The 14034-nt window shown below is 36.1% G+C and overlaps 1 long non-coding RNA gene across 1 annotated transcript; it reads right to left on the bottom strand.

Moving 5' to 3' along the window:
- Positions 1-10199: 10199 nt before the first annotated feature.
- LOC141812672 (uncharacterized) lies at positions 10200-12977 on the bottom strand. Its single transcript, XR_012600322.1, has 5 exons — positions 12755-12977; positions 12418-12658; positions 12108-12332; positions 11566-11667; positions 10200-10501 (listed from the first exon to the last, which is right to left on the bottom strand). It is a non-coding gene; the product is annotated as an uncharacterized LOC141812672 (long non-coding RNA).
- Positions 12978-14034: the final 1057 nt, after the last annotated feature.

Here is a 14034-nt window from a genome sequence, read left to right as displayed (position 1 = left end):
AGCACCAACAATCTATCCCTTTTTATCATATGAAAATTAAATTAAAATTAGTTAAACAAATAATTTATATAACAAACATGATATTTAATGTTGATAAAAGATAATACTAAATTCAGTCATACATAAATGATATGTTAAAATTTAAAATCTTGTCATTAATCATAACTTTCAATTAAATGATTAAAAGGAGAAAATAAATTTTAACTTTTATTTTTCTTAAATTTTAACTTTTCCTTCTAAATAACTTTCACTTTCCCTTCTCACCCCCTTTTTCATATATCAAAAATGATATGGAGATCTAGTATTTATAATAAGCATGTGTAATGGACTAAAGAAAATTATATATGATAGTCAAACATGCATAAATCAACATCAAGTAAAAATGATCAAAATATCAAGCAAGTCAACCATAATAAAAGTCAAATTAAGGCAACACTTGAAGTCAACAAGTCGAGAAGCAAATACATTTGTAGATCTAGTCAGAAGAAGGTGGATGACTCATGTGCTGAGTTCAGATCATATCCATCAACTCATGTAGCTGAGAGCCCATATGCTGAACTCTACGAGTGAACTGCATCATGAGTCTAGTTACTCTAGCTTCTAAAGTCAATAGTGATGGTGGTGGTGAAATGACCTCTTCGATCTCAACTAGAATCTGAATTGTTGAAGATTGATAAACTTCCCTCTTCCACATTAAGGTATTTTCTCTAAGTACCATTTTAACTACCGTGAAGTTTTGAAGTCCTATTTTATTAGGATTAATAGTGGTTGGATATTACCTCGGAAACATCAATATTGAATGTTTCCTGGATGAGAGTCCAAATAGAGTCTAGTTACTCTAGCTTCTAAAGTCAATAGTGATGGTGGTGGTGAAATGACCTCTTCGGTCTCAACTAGAATCTGAATTGTTGAAGATTGATAAACTTCCCTCTTCCACATTAAGGTATTTTCTCTAAGTACCATTTTAACTACCGTGAAGTTTTGAAGTCCTATTTTATTAGGATTAATAGTGGTTGGATATTACCTCGGAAACATCAATATTGAATGTTTCCTGGATGAGAGTCCAAATATGACAATAGGGCAAATGACTTGATAATTATTAATGGTGTAGGCATGATAGATGATGGGTTTGAAGATATGTAGGCTAAGATTGATATCCAAGTTATGTTTTAGAGCATATAGTAGAAAGGCATGCAAAGGTTGAAAACATCTTGATCTTTAGTAAGGCACGGTAGGATGCATGAAATTATAACCTTATTTAAGATATAATTTGCCACTCTGAGTTTAATAGATCAAAGGTTAAAAGCAATAGAGTTTGTTTCTTACTAATGGGATATGTGTAGATATAGTCTAAAATGATATGGGAGAAAGGATTAGAAAAAGGTAGATTAGTGAGTGGAAAACATGAGAATTCTAAAGATGAAGGATGCAACTTGAGTTTGTCCCTAATCAGATTAGGAGAAAAAGATGATGTTAGTACCTATGACTCTAGATGTATAAGTAAGGCCATCTATTTTAGTTAGGTTATTGTAGAATTCATCGCATAGGTCAAGATTTATTATTTGATCATAGTAAACATTTAGACAGGCCATAGTGAGTTATGATTTCAAGAGTATCTGCACAATGATTAAGGAAGAATTGTCTATTGAAATTTTTAGAAGGCTAAGGATGCATGTAGGTATGTGTTTCATATTTCAGCTTAAGGTCCTCAGAGAAAAACTTATAGTCATTAGAGGAAGAGTAGAAGGTATTGATCTCAGAAACTTTTCATTTTTGTCTAACACATTGATAAAAAATAATTTCAAGAATATTCAATTTGTTAGTACCGATGGAGTTCACATATCTCTACAATGGAATGATATTGGCCATTTTAGGTCTAAGCCCTCATGATTTTATTTTTGAGCTCAACCCAAAAGTCTTCACACCAATGGAGATATCTTCCATCTTATAAATCTATAATCTTTTTCATATATTTTCAATATGAGACTTTATTGTATCCAAAAATTTTCATGGATGATCATTTTTCTAGTCTCCTCTTGGCTAAACCATCCAAGTTGCTAGCATAACAAAGGTGGTTGTTCTTTGAAGGCTAAGTTCGTGTGACGAATGAAGGATGTATTCGTGTGGATATCGAAGAGATGCAACCATTCTGATCGTGCTGAAATCTGTTGAATTAAAGTTGCTACTAGAATTGTTACGTTCATGCAATAAAGTTGACAACTAGATAACAAACATATATACTGTATTCGCATGGATCTCTGGAGAGATAAATTTTTTTTCTATATTTATTTTTTGATTTTTTGCATAAGATCCCTATAGTGGTATCAAAGTTGCTTGTGAATGCACATACATCGTTTTAGTTCTATTTCATATGTGATATAGATAATGAACATGTGTTTATTATGATTTGCATGATTGTATGAGTGGTTTTATCGAACAAAGAGCTAGTTTATATTGATCAAACTAAAGGATTGTAACATCTTCATATATAATATGAATGTGTGCTATAGTCCAATTTTGTTCGACAAATCTTTCATGACCTATAGTTTTTATTATAGTTGATGTGGTTGTGTCAATCTGTTGAGAATAGATTGTGAAATTACTCAAGAACTATTATGAACAGATTGTACAGTATGTGTCACAAGTATGCTTCAATCTGTTATGAGGGAGGTCTCAGGTTACTCTTCATGATCTGTGGGCAGCAACTCATTCAATGAGTTGATAAAAATAATTTTGCTTTAGGGGCACCATCCCCCACTCCCTGACAAGGGGTGTTGCCCCCTTGAACCCCGCCCGCTAATCGTCTAGTGAGTTCGTGTAACGACCCTCCTCCTTTCTAATAGGGGGGATGTTACGTATACCTTATCATTATTAAATTATTGGTAGAAAATCCAATAGATAAATTCTATCAAAAGGAATATTCTTATAACGGAATAAAACGACTGTTCAATTTAAGATGCGGAAGCCATTGATATAAAAGACATAATTGATATAAGGTGTTTATTCATTTATTTATTCTAATCCCCTGTTCCGCCGCCACACACACCAAACACTGCTCCTGCTGCCTCCCGTCACTTAAACCTTTTCTTATCCTCTATCTGCAGTATAAGGAAATGCAACTATAAGCAAAGCTTAGTAAGTACATACCTAGTCTCACAAAATCACGGAAATCATTGCAGGCAACATGAAAAGACTTGTAATTACAAAGACATGTACTTAAGCAAAAACTATCTGAACATGGAAATACTTGTAGTGCCTAGGAAAATTTTCTTAGCTTCTTTATATCTGAAAGTCCATACTTTTGAAAATAGTAAACATACTTAAACATACTTATGGGCCCTGGCGGAGTATCAATGCGCGCATCTCTGATAGAACCCGGGGTAGCTAGCCACCGAATGCTATCAGAGGACTTATCTTATCAGGCGACCTTTGGCCTGGAATTCCTTTTCCTTATGGGCGAACCTTTGGCCCGGAATTCATTTTGGGCGAACCTTTGGCCCGATACCCGCCTCTTAAAAGTAAAATACATTTCTTTACATATCATAAAGTTCTTATACTTTTACTTACTATATCTTTGCCCTTTCATCATTTCTTTATCATGCTTTACTTCCCACCTAAGTAGGAAGAATAATTTACATATTCATATTCATGATTAGATCCTAAATCATATTATGAAAAGAACATACATATATTCCTACTTTAACATGAATCAAGGGAAGAACACATAAATACATTCATGTCTAACACACATCATGTCATGGAAAGAGCATACATATAACTACATTCATGCTTAACAGAAGTCATGTCATGGCAAACTTAATATAATCATTGAATGAACCACACGGAAACAACTTATACTGCAGGTGAGAAATGTACTTACCTTGTCCGCTTACTAAGTTTTACTGCTAATATTTGTGAAATCGGAGACCTTCTCCGAGGTGCTCCAGCGCCTTCTTCGCACGACCTAGCAAAAATCATAACTACAACTTAACCGAATTCATTAACCTAATCTAATCCTTCAATTAATTATCCATTAATTATTTAAATTTCAATACTTACTTAATCAACTATAAATCCATCTAACTTAACCCTTAGATGTATACTAATTGATTGCTAAACTTATTAAGACAATTAGTTACTAACTATTAACTATTTAACTAATTATTAAACTGAATAACATAGATTAATAATCTAATTAACTTAGATATTAACTTAGATTAATTACCACATAAACCTTCAATTAATCACTTACCTTAATTAATTAAATAGTTAATTAAAATCTACTCTGCTTCGTCTTCTCCGCACGGACAGGGCAAAACAGGGGTTTGCGGCAGCCGACGAAGACGGCGGCTGGGGGTGCAGCAGTCGCGGAGCTGGGCACCGACGGAAGGCGTCGAGCGTCGGCTGGACGACGGCGTTCTCTGTGAAAAGGGTACGGTGCAGAGCAGAGGCGTCGCGGTGCTGCAGGCGGCGGGCGTTGAGCAGAGCTGAACAGGGGAGAGTCGCGACTGGCTGCGGCAAGGCGAGGAAGGGCGGCAGCGTTGCTAGGGTTTCCTTGTTGCTCTCTTTCTCACTGTGATTGGCGGCGAGCTGAGTCCGACTGGCGTCGGTGAAATAGAGAGGAGAAGAAGAAGGCTGCTAGGGCTTCGATTTGCTTGCTCCCTCGTGCCTCAGCCCTCCGCCCCTTCTTATACCCACGGCCGACGCGAAGAAGGCGGAGCTTTGTCTCCGTTGAGCACGCGAGAAGACGAAGTCGGCGTGAGGCGCGGGTCTCGCGGAAGGGGAAAAAAACGGAACGGGAACAGTGCTATTCCTTAATGATTCAGATTTCAGATTTCAGTTTTTTTTCCCCATAACCTAATAATCTGTTAATTAGGTTTAGTGGGTTTGTTTAATCGAGCTCTTATTGGGCTCCTTAAGTGGGCTTTAAGGCTGATTTAATTGACTTACATGAGTTCTTAAGGGATTGGATTGGCTTAATGGGTTTAATCATCATACCCAAATGATCTCAATCCAATTAACTATGTAGTCTTTTATGATTAATTATTAAATTTAATTAATTCCTCCTTAATCTTTACTAATTCATTAGGATTATTTACAAATAAATCCCTAAAATTTTATTTATACATACATATTTATGAAATATTCTAAATCTAACCAATAATCTTAAGTGGGAAAAATACGGATGTTACAGCTTGCCATAATGTTGTGGCTCATAAATCATTATTTAGAATTATTATAAAAGTATGCTATAGTGCATGGTTAAGATCTATTACGAATAATGTATGCCATGGTGCATGGTTATAACCCCTTTTTATCCGATGTAATTGGATTATGTGTGTGTGTGTATATTATAATTCATAATATGACTTGTATGTCATACCTTTTACCATCATACTTCCAGTTGTAAAATTAGACTCCCCTCGAACATTACTTGAGGGTTCTTTAAATTTGTAATGTACAATTAAAAATAGTACTAGTCTACTAGACGACAATGAAAAGGGAGGAGGACAACAACACACGCCAACCAAGGAAGCACTTGGAGAAGATACAATTTCCTTGGTTGATCTTTCGATCTTCTCATTGGCTTGAGAAGATCGTAGTAGATGAGCCATAATCATGTTATATTTCTAATTATGCATATATGTTGATGTATGTCATGTTTACATGAGATGCATATTTAATTAGTAATATTATGATAATTAGGTCAATCTTATATGTCTATCAAAGTTTGATACTTACTTTTACCTTGATCAATTGTAGACATATTTGCCAAAGCAAAGTAACTCAATTTATCTTGGTAGAGTGCAATAGGACAATTGTGATGTCCAAATATTAAACTTTAGGTGAGACTTAACTAAGTTACCTCAATTGGATTAAGAACTTAGAGGCATATCTCATGCATTGGGCAAACAAACAAATAATCTTGTTCACCTAACTATACAAGAGTTACATACGATGTAATTGGTACACGTTGTCTATCTAAATTATATGAGTCTTGGGCAATTAGCCAAAGTTAACTCAAAATGAAGTACAATATGGATCCACTCCCACTTAAATGTCATTGCTATTGGGTTTAGAGCTAGTAGTGTAGGTAAACTCCGGTTGCCCACATCCATGACTTGCTCCTATCAAGTTTTACAGTTCAGTGGAAGAATCATTTAATTAAAAATCTAATTAAATAATTTAAATATGATACTTATTTCTGCATTTCTTATTATAGACCACCATGTTATTAAATGTATAATACTCTCTCTCTACAATTTATCATTCATAAGGACAAGTTTAATGGAGTTAATTTCTTGGATTGGTATAGAAACTTGAGAATTTTGATCCAAATTTCACTTTTAAACCCTTGAACTGAATCGCTAGTGAACTGCACCACTGAACTAGTCCAGTTCAGTTCAATTGGCTCTCTTGAAGACTGTCCCTCCCCCTCGCATGTAGTGGTCTGTTGTTGGAGTGGGTGATTTTTGTTGTGCATCCCAGTTCACCACACAAGTTGGGTGTCTGGGAATGTTGACGGCAAACGGTGATATTTTTTCTGCTCCCCACTCACGTGTAGTGGTCTATTGTTAGAGGGTGTGCAGTTGTTCTGTTTAGTGCCCCAGTTCACTACACATGTTGGGTGACTGGGGGTGGTGAATGCAGACAGTAACCATGCATGCATTTGTTGTTTACTACATTTATAGCTGATGCATTTATTGTTATATGATTATGCACTTGTTGTTATATGACTGCTGCATTTGTATGACATGACATACAAGATTATCTTATTGTATGTTGATCTTGCTCCTGTAGTATCATGTTGAAATTGTATACCTTTTGATATCCATGCTTATATTTCTTTGATACCTTATCATATTGTGCACTTTCATTCTAGTATCCACTGGGTATTTTTATACTCACCATCCAGATCCTGAGGTTTTTTGTCTCCTCAGATAATAGATAAGAATGTTGTTTGAAGCTTGGAGTTCTATCGGACTGCCCCCATCTCACAACAATAGGAGTCGTTCGTTTCTTTTGTGATTTTCGACTGGTATTTGTTTGTATCGTTCGGATTGTCTTCAATGTGTGATTTTGTGGAGTTGGTTGTTGGATTTTATTGCATTATCGATGTGTTTTGGCATTTCCATTATTATATATGGATTTGTGGTGATGGTTGATATGGTGAATGTGTGTATATGTAATTGTGGTCGTGTGGACCCTTATTTATGTAGTTCAATCTTGTATTTACTTATGTTGGATTGTAGATGGTCGTGTGAGCTTGTACTTAATGTATTCAGGAAAAGTTGAATTGTTACAGGGGAGATGCTGCCGAAATTTTTTGGACGGTCGCCTCTCGAGACGTGACAATCGAAGCTTAGTTGGATTCTAGGGAGAACCATAGAATAGGTCACTTTCTTCACGCCTCCTTTCTCTTGGAGAACCATAGAATAGGTCACTTTATTAATGAGATTCTTCATGATTAGAATTGCCCCCATGGTTAGAAACTCTTCCTCCTTCAAGTCGGTCCATCCTTTCATGTAAGCCTTCAAGTTGTCTTTGAAGCATTCTCTCAAAGTGTTGAGTAAGTGCCTCCATTTGAAGCCTATTAGGATCTTGCCTAGGAGAATTTTCCCCACTCATGCTTGCAACAAAAAAGATGACAAGGAAAATTACAAAAGAAATGTTAGAAAGACCTCACCACTCACCTCACGTGGTTGCACTCAAATTTATCCACTCAGCTTCCTTTATACGCTCTTAAGAAAAGAACCTTATCAATGATTTTTTTCAAGACAATAAGTAGACGATCAAATGAGCAAGACCAACAAGAAACTATGAGTATAACAAGAGAAATAAATGGATAGAACAAGAAATTCAGCAACGATCAAGAGCAATGAGAGCAATATTGGGTCCTTTTACTTCACAAATCCTTTTTCTTTTTTTTTTGTTTTTGATTCTGCCCAAAAAATTTTTTTCTGAATTTTCCTTTTTTTTTTAATTTTCCTTTTTTCAGTCAAAACATAATGACTCTAGTAACACCCTTTTTTTAAAAATTTTTTCTGCTCTTTTTTTTTTTGAGTTTAGGACCCAAATAGAGAAGCGATAAATAGAGATGGAGAATGAAAACACCAACAGAATACTAAGGATGAGAGATCAACAAAGATGAACAAGAACAAAAAAATGAACAAGAACAAAACGCAAACCTAAAAATCAAGGAGCCAAGGCTCTGATACCAAATGATAAGCACCTTGGAACGGATCGCCTTGATATTCAGATGAAGAGAAGGATATTGACGCCACACTCAAGAAAGATGAGAAGGTGAGTGATAAGTCATGGGGGTTTTGATCGCCACAAGTTGTCTTGATAAGATCAAGATTAGTTCTTTACCTAAGAATCAAAGGAAACTCTCACAATAGAGAAAATTCTAATTTCATTCAAACTTAACATATCTTAGCCATACAAGAGTTCTCCTATATATAGACTTAGTGGAGGTTGAAACATTAACCTCTACCACACTTCTCAGTAAGCTTTTAATATTCACTAAGACCCACTAGGCACTAATTATGGACCATTATCATGCATGCATGCATGACATTTATTTCCCACAATTCCCTAATACTTGCTTAGGAACTCCCAAAAAGCATTAAAAACCCACCAAAAGACATCAAAAGTCATTTTAGAAAATTCCCCCAAAAATACCTACGAAAATTGGACACTTGTAGCCCTTGAATGCATCTTGGATCATATAGATTTGGGCCTTCAAGTTTTGTCTTTATGTTGGCCCAATTTCACTTTCAAGTTGAAGGAATGTGATCCATTTAGTTGTTGTCTCCATTGTGCATTGATCCTCCTTTTCCTTGAGCTCCATTATTAAGCCTTCCAAAACTTGCTTCATTCTCTTAGTCTTGGATCTTGTCATGGGTCCTCCAATTCCCTTCAATGCCTCTTCCTCCTTGGCTTTGTCTTGTAAGCTTGTATCCCCTCCTTGGTCCACATCATCAAGTGCTAGTGATAATGCTGATGGATCTGAGCCCTCCGTTGGAAATGACCTGAGTATTTGGTTGGAGGCAAGTAGAGGATCCAAGGGGGGAGGATATTGGGAATGGATTCTCTGAGCATAACTCATCGAGTTCCTAGCACATCTTCTTCCACCCCACCAGCAATGAAGGCACAAATAGGCAACCTAACTGAAGAAGTCTCTCATTTAAAAGGCATAATTTTACAAAGAGATAAAGAAATGAGAGAAATACACATACAACAGAATTTTATTACACACCATCTTCAGTTAGGCTCCACTTCAAGTCAGCTTCCTCCTGTTTTCGGTGATGACGGTGACGACGGCAATGACAGTGAAAATGATGATTCTTCATAGCCTAGTTGTGTATCAATATAATTTTTTCACAATTAGTATTACTTTAATTTTTTTTATTTATAAATCTTTTATTTTTTATTGATTAATATTATTATTTTATTTCGAACAGGGTTGATGAAACCAAGAATGGCTAAGAGGTAAGTTTTTATATATTATACTTTATTTATATAAAATAATATTATATTTTTTTTATTTTCTGATGTAGGAAAAGAAAAAGAAGCTTCGATGGAGAAGAGAGTGAAGCAGAAAGTATTATCCGAGGTCGATTCTGTGGATGTTGATACTTTTTGTTTCTTGTCGTTCAGAGACTTTATTATTGATATATTTTTTATTATTGATGGATATGATGTTGTGACACTTTATTGTATGTTTGGAGGATGTATTGAATAGTTTGATACTTTATTGTATCTTTGGAGATGATATTGTATGTATAATTATGAATGTTAATATTAGGATGTGTTTGTTGTATTGTTTGCTAATTAGGATGTGTTTAATTGTTAATATGTGAGTGTTTGTGATATAGTATGTGATATTATGATTGATTGTGATGTTTGATTTCTTATAGAATGAATTGGAGGAATTGTATGTAAACAGGATTCAGATTTGGAACGAATGAAATGAAGTTGTGAAAATTTTTTGGGGTTTGCGATGAAATTTACGATGAAAATAGATTCAGTCACGACCCGGGAGATAGCCATCTAAAAAATTTCGACAATACCTCCCCAGTATCCCTGACAATTCCCTGTATACACACATATATAAAGGCCAACACGGCCTATCCATACTACAAAATATGGATTTATATACTAAACAGAAGTAAAAGGTGACCCACACGACCACATACACATCCTACACAATTATTAGCGAGAAAACTCGTCAAATATGTAAACTCAGAATCATAGGAGCGGAAACATAAATCCAATAAAGTCCAATGCAATGGATATGAGTCCAAGAAATAATACATGTAAAAATCCACCATAATCATCAAGACGAAGTCAGAAATCCGAAACTATGAATCGTAAACAACAACACACCAAGTACCACAAGTATACCACAATACATCACACACACATAAAATCTCATCGTCGTGAGATGGCATAACTAGTAGATCCCTGACATCCTCTGTAAGCTCCTACCTGATATCTGGGAAGATAGAAAAATCCCAGGGTCCAAAGATGTGAGTACAAATACTCAGTGAGTAATACAGAAAGAAAGTGCATGAATAAAGTAATAGCAAGAGGATAGGTACATACCAAAGGTCAACAAGGTATCAATAAAATCTCTGCAGATAATAAACAACTAACATAGATCTCATGTAATGCACCATATGAATAACATGTCAAACATAGTGCAACAGTCAAGAGTCAAACAAGTAGACAATCAAAATGCAATATCAGTGCGGTCCAATACATATATATCATGCACATGATGTGCATATGCATGATGCAACTGCCACACTCACTACAGAACTCGTGCAAGCATCTAAGTCTGGGAATGTCCGGCATCAAGGGATCAGTACTCCGCGCCCTACAACAAAGTAGTCCGGTGATCCAAATCGGGGATCAGTGCTCCGCGTCCGATGATCCCGTAGCTATGATAAGCTACATATCCTATGGCCGATATCTGTCCTCTAATACTCATCACTGACGTACCAACCATGTACTCTCCGAGTACCACCCCTATCCGGTGTCGAGGTCAAATCATCGACTCGGCTACGTACACTGCCATACAGCCGTCGACTGCATATACTGTCATACAGTCGCCATCACCGCGATGGAAATAGGGTATGATAACCACCTATGTAGATATACAACTAAAGTCATCTATTATCACGATAGACCCACAACATTGGGATTTACAATCGTTATCATGCATCATGATGAGATGCTCAAATCATAGCAATCAGCACCTACCATACTAATCAATAAGCGTAGGTATAATAAATCATGATGATCTCAGATCTCATAAGGAAAGAACTATATCAATAAGGATCACAGATGTCATATCAATGATAGAAACAACAGTCAAGATTAATAATCCAAGATCAACAGACAGAAGGTCAAGCATGATATGAGCATGAATAACATAAGCAGTATACAAATAACAGGCAAGAATAACGTCAAGGTATCAAACTACAAAAACTGTCAAAGAATCATGCACTGGAAATGGAAAGAAACTGTATTGACCAAATACAGTAAATTACCCACCTGATAAATCGCAGGTAAAATCCTAGAACCCCCAAAAATAGATCCTCGTATCAAAAGAACTCCTATAATCGCTCAGGGTCCTGCAAGAAGAATAATACATCCCTAAATGCGAAGTCATAACATCAAGAAACTCTAATCAATTTAGAGTTAGGTTAATTCCATTTATGGTTAGACCAATCTAACCGTTGGATTGTGATTATCAAGATTTAATCAAACCATCAATTAGTTGTATTAATAATTTAATACAACTAATTTCATATTCACTCAAATCCAGGATAACTCATAATAGGTTCATAAACCCATTCTAACCTAGTAGGATTATAATTCGAATCCATGCTAGGAACCAATTAGGTTTCCATTAACACAATGTAACTAATTAATTGATTAATTATATTAACCAATTAATAAATTACTTGTATTAACTCATTAACCTAAATGATTTCAGGTTTAATTAAACCTAAGCTAACCAACCAACTTAATCAATCCAATCTTAACCAACATAATAGAGCAAGAATCCTACAAGCATAAGTTTCAAGGCTTACCTTAGATTTCCTTGCCTTAAAACACCTCAAATCATCGGATTAATGGAAGCTCAGATCACTGATTCCAGTTTACACACCAAAACCAACAATCCCATCTTATCCTCAAACCGATCAGAATAATCACATGAACAGCGCAAGTAGATCAAATCGGAATCAATACCGAAGACTCTCCTCAGAGTGGACTCAATGCCCTAGATCACCTTTTCTTCCTTCTTCACAGCTGACCTAAAGAAATCAACAATCACAGCAAGCTTCATTACTAATCGGCTACAAGCATTCACCATCACAACTAGTTGAATCAAGATTTTACCTCTATGCTGCTCCAAACCAGGCCCTAGAACCTCTTGCCCTAGATCCATTCAATCAAGCCGCTGACCCTCAGTCCACCTTGCTGCCGAGCAACGCTTATAGAAATCCAAGAAGCTACGAATCCAGAATAGCACAAACAGTCCTACAAGGATCGTTTCCAAGGATTATACCTCAACCTTAGAAACCCTAACTCCGCCAAGACAAGCCACCGGTCAAACAAACTAGATCCAAGATTCTTTCGGCTGGAATCAAAGAAATCAAAAGGGAAATCTTAACAATTCGTTCCTTAGTAAACTAAAGATCCAAGAAAATCCATAAGATCAAGCCTATCAACTTACCGTATCAACCCTTCCCCCGAATCCGGCCTTCCTTGCTTCTGTTGCCGCGCCGATCATCACCGTCCTAACAAAGATTGCGTGCCACCTCCTGCTGAACAGCCAGCCTAGGGTTGCCGCTCTTGACTCCGGCAGCTTCCGCGTTGCCAGCACCGCCCAAAGATCGCCGATGGTCGCGCGATCGAGAACAAGAGAGGAGAATAGAGGACGAGCGCGGAGAAGCATAGGAATGGATCGCGGTTTCAAGGAAGAATCGCGAACACTGTTGCTCCTTATAGGATTTTGGCTAAACGGGTTTCGGCTTAACGGTTTGGATCCAACCCATTAACCAATTAACCTTTTATTAATCCTTTAACCCATTAACCCATGATTAGCTAATTGGGCTGGTTAACTTGGGCTATTGGGCTTCTAAATTGGGTTCTAATTTAACTTTATTTAATTAGCTTAATTTAGTTTCATTTAACCGGTTTAAATTTTAATTAGGGTAAATTTTACAAATTACCCCTAAAGGTTCGGTATTTTACAGATTCATTACAAATGCATCGAAATTTTACTATTCTATCGTAATATTGGTGACAGCACTGTGTTTTCATCGCCAATTTTGTGACGAAAACACATTTTCATCGCCAAATTGGCGATGAAAACTCATTTCGTCGCAAATTGGCGACGAAAATGCACTTTTGTCACCAAATTGGCGACGAACAGATTTTCATCGCCAATTTGGTGACAAAATCAAGAATTCGTCGTAAATTGTGGTGACGAAGTTATGATTTCGTCGTCGAATTTGGCAAAGAAATTTTATTTTACCCGTCTGCCTTGGCGACAAAAACACAATTTCATCGCCAAATTTGTCGACAAAAATAGTGGTTTTGTCGCTAATTTTGGCGATGAAAACTCAATTTCATCGCCAATTTTGTTGACGAAATTGAATTTCGCCACCAATTTTAACGATGAATTTTGTGATGAAAAATATTTTCGTCACCAAATTTGCAACGAATTAGTAGTTTTTTATCGCAGAAGTTTGCGACGAGCTATTTGTAACTAATACATTTTCATCGTAAAAATATTTTACGATAAATTTTTTTTATATTTTTATCCTAAATTCATCGCAAAAGGTTTGTATTTTTGTAGTGATAGTATCAAGACAGGGTGAGATAATAATACATTAGGGAAACTTAATCTAAATGTCCAAGTTGAATAAGAAGTATCTAGCTTGGTTCATTTTGCTAAGAGAAATTAACTGAAACTACCTCACCACATCTTAGATTAGTTAAACTAGGAGT

The sequence above is a fragment of the Curcuma longa genome, chromosome 19 (assembly GCF_044706935.1).
Source record: "Curcuma longa cultivar G26 ecotype Majalengka, Jawa Barat chromosome 19, ITB_CL_G26_1.1, whole genome shotgun sequence".
Lineage (NCBI taxonomy): Eukaryota > Viridiplantae > Streptophyta > Magnoliopsida > Zingiberales > Zingiberaceae > Curcuma > Curcuma longa.
The sequence above is the reverse complement of the archived record's forward strand: the minus strand, read 5'-3'. Positions and strand labels throughout refer to the sequence as shown.